The 3,055-nt window shown below is 39.5% G+C and overlaps 1 long non-coding RNA gene across 1 annotated transcript; it reads right to left on the bottom strand.

The window, feature by feature from the left end:
- Positions 1-863: 863 nt before the first annotated feature.
- On the bottom strand, positions 864-2,739 carry LOC119014257. Its single transcript, XR_005072907.1, has 2 exons — positions 2,695-2,739; positions 864-1,766 (listed from the first exon to the last, which is right to left on the bottom strand). It is a non-coding gene; the product is annotated as an uncharacterized LOC119014257 (long non-coding RNA).
- Between the last annotated feature and the right edge of the window lie 316 nt (positions 2,740-3,055).

The raw sequence follows: 3,055 nt of genomic DNA, 5'->3' as shown, positions 1-3,055 counted from the left end.
CCAACATCGCCCCAAGGTTGCGTTAAAGTGTGTGAAAAGCCCATAATTAAAATCAAATCACACCAAGTGTATTTGATTGCCACTGGATACATTGGAGGAGATGGGTGTGTGTGGAGGGGAGGGGGGGAATTAGAGCGCTATCCTGCTCCTAGCACCCTCTCTTGCACATGGAGTCCCCATGGAGCCCCGAAGACGGAGCGCTGTAAAGACTGTGAGAAAAACAAGTTTCAGAATTGAGACCAGCGAAGTCCTTTGGCTTAGTAATTAAAGCCTGATGGAAGAAAAAGCCTGCGCAGAAGGCGAGGCTCTCCCAGGCATTTGAAAAACTGCTGTTTTCTTGGATGTCACAGACTATTAGTGAGACCCACATACCCCCTTCAGCCTGTATCACTGGCTTCATGAAATTATGCATCAGAAATGTTATATTATTCTGTTCCATGCTCTGGTTCTGTCTGGCAGCCATTTTTAAATTAGACACCCGAGTGCTCTCACTTTTCATCCCAACACGCTCCTTAAAGTTACATTGTTTATTATTATTATTATTATTATTATTATTATTATTATTATTATTATTATCATCATCATCATCATCATCATCATCATCATCATCATTATTATTATTATTATTATTATTATTATTATTAGATAACCATTAGTACAGCGTTATTCGCTCACTTTGCACACTGAAGGGAACGACTTAGGCGTTGTTTTGTGTATAATGAGAATAAGAAAAGAGTGGAGACAGAGATGATGTGAGGGAGGGATGAACAAATTAATCAGCACATGAAGAGGAACCAGCTGCTGTATGACAGTTTGTAATGCCACCTCTCTGAAGATCAAAGAGCCCGTGGATGCTCGATGAAGACGTTCATTCATCTTTATTCTGTTAAGCGATTCGCAGTCTTTTCAAGCATATTGTAGAAAATCGGAAATCTGACACTTCTTCGTGCTCAGGTGACAAAGCCCCACAGATTCACTGCCGCACTTTGTTCTTTATTTTCCGATGATGATATAATGTATTCCTACAGAGGCGATTTACATTTACAACAATGAGTGAGGATTTCTACAGAAGAAGCTGTCATAATGAGGCTGGAAGAGAAGCTGCATTACAGAATTTTCTGCCTGCAAAGGCGGGAGCTTAAATCTCCCCCACAATCTGTTTAAATCATGCTTTCGAGCACCTGTGTGGACTGCAAATTTAACGCAGCCTTCCTCTGCCTGTCTCGCTACGAGCAGTAAAGCTCTGCAGCTACAAATCTCTCCCCGTTCATCACTGAAGGTGCTCTATTATTTCCTCTGAAACATCCATGTTCTACAGCAACAAATAAAGAAGTTGTCCGTAAAATGGCCTGTCTGTGTCTTTTCTTGCCCATTACAGGGAAAATGTGTGAACCTGCTGGTTCACCTCTGAGTGTCAAGTTCATAAAAGATCTATGAGTACTGTGTTTGGAAAGGATAGAGGCGTACAACAGTATCTTTTAAATTCCAGTGTCTGTCTGTCTGTCTTAAAACACTGTTGAAAATGAATTCATTAAAGCTGTTGTGATGTATCTTTATATTCCAACAGCAATAACTGTTGTTATGGTCAGTAACATGTCTCTCCTCCTCCTCCTGCTCATGTAGTTAAAGAGAAAAGAAATGCTCTGGCACTCCTGCCCACTACATGCATATCAGGACAGAGAACTCCAAAACAGTGCATAGAGCAGGATCCTTCTGTTTGCTGCCACGTCTGCCGATGACCACTGGGTCAGGGAGGGCATCACCACCTACAATATGGACAGGAGGTTAGATAAAACGACATCAGTGCCTATAGCAGCTTCCGAGGAATACGTTCATCTTTGGGAAATATGCTTATTTGCATTCTTGCTGGGGGATAAATGAGAAGATCTATTCAGTTTTCATGAAAGTACAGACAACAGCATGTTAGCTCAGCAGAAAGTTTGGAAATAGATAATGTATGACTGTATCCTGACTGGGATATATGGCCAGGATGAAACCTGTTAGAGATGTGGAGCGCTTTTTTAAAAAAAAAATATTGTTATTATTATTATTATTTCATTCTTTCTCTTCTCTTTTAGACATGCAAATCAGCACACGACAATGCCTCATTTGCGTGTTTCAACTAAAAATGTCTCATATTGATACTTATTCATTGAAAAAGTACCCTATTCCCCTGTATAAGTATGTACAGTATACTGAATATACAGTCTCCATTAAAGGACTTGAAATAGAAATCTCCACTTCAGTGGCACTCACACACACACCAAACGAGCCGGTCTCATTTCTATCTATATTCTGAGGGATTTTACAGAGGGGTGTGTTCATATATCATTCATAGCCTGATTTATAAAACATTTAATTCCTAAAAACATGGCGAAAATGGATTCTCTTATGTCTGCTGACAGTGTTCTCCGATTTATGGAGTGATAAAAAAAGAGGTATCCAAAATGTCCTCTGTAGAAGCATTTGACTCTAATATGTTAACAAAATGAAACACAGTTTTCTAACCAGGCTTTATCCATTGTTTCCAATCTATGAACATGAATACATATTTAACTACATAAAGCCTCATTTACACTTTGAATCATTTACAATTTAGGAAATCTTGTCATACAAATAAAACTGTCTTAATGTTAATATTTAACGTGGGAAGTTTCACAGTGATATCCTCTTAAAATGTTTTACTCTGCTCACCTTTGGTGTCTTGCCTGCTAACTTAGTCTCTGCCGGTTGCCTGGCAACCACATTGTGAATGTGCTAATGGAGATTAGAGGAAGTAGCTGCACCCGACCAGGTAACAAAGCCACAATGTGTCCTGTTTTTGTGTGGATTCAACAAACAAGATACATTTTGATACCTTTGGACAAATCCAAGCTAGCTGTTCCCCCCTAGTTTCCAGTATTTGTGCTAAGCTAAGCTAAGCTAGCAGGCCGATTGCATTTGTTTGATAATTACAGTACAGACATGTGAGTGGTATCAAGCTTCCCCTCTAAACCTTGGAAAGGAAGTCACTGAGCAGATTTTCCTAAAATGTGAAATACGAAATACACAGCAT

The sequence above is a fragment of the Acanthopagrus latus genome, chromosome 23 (assembly GCF_904848185.1).
Source record: "Acanthopagrus latus isolate v.2019 chromosome 23, fAcaLat1.1, whole genome shotgun sequence".
NCBI lineage: Eukaryota > Metazoa > Chordata > Actinopteri > Spariformes > Sparidae > Acanthopagrus > Acanthopagrus latus.
Note: the sequence above shows the minus strand (reverse complement) of the source record. Positions and strands in the feature narration are given on the sequence as shown.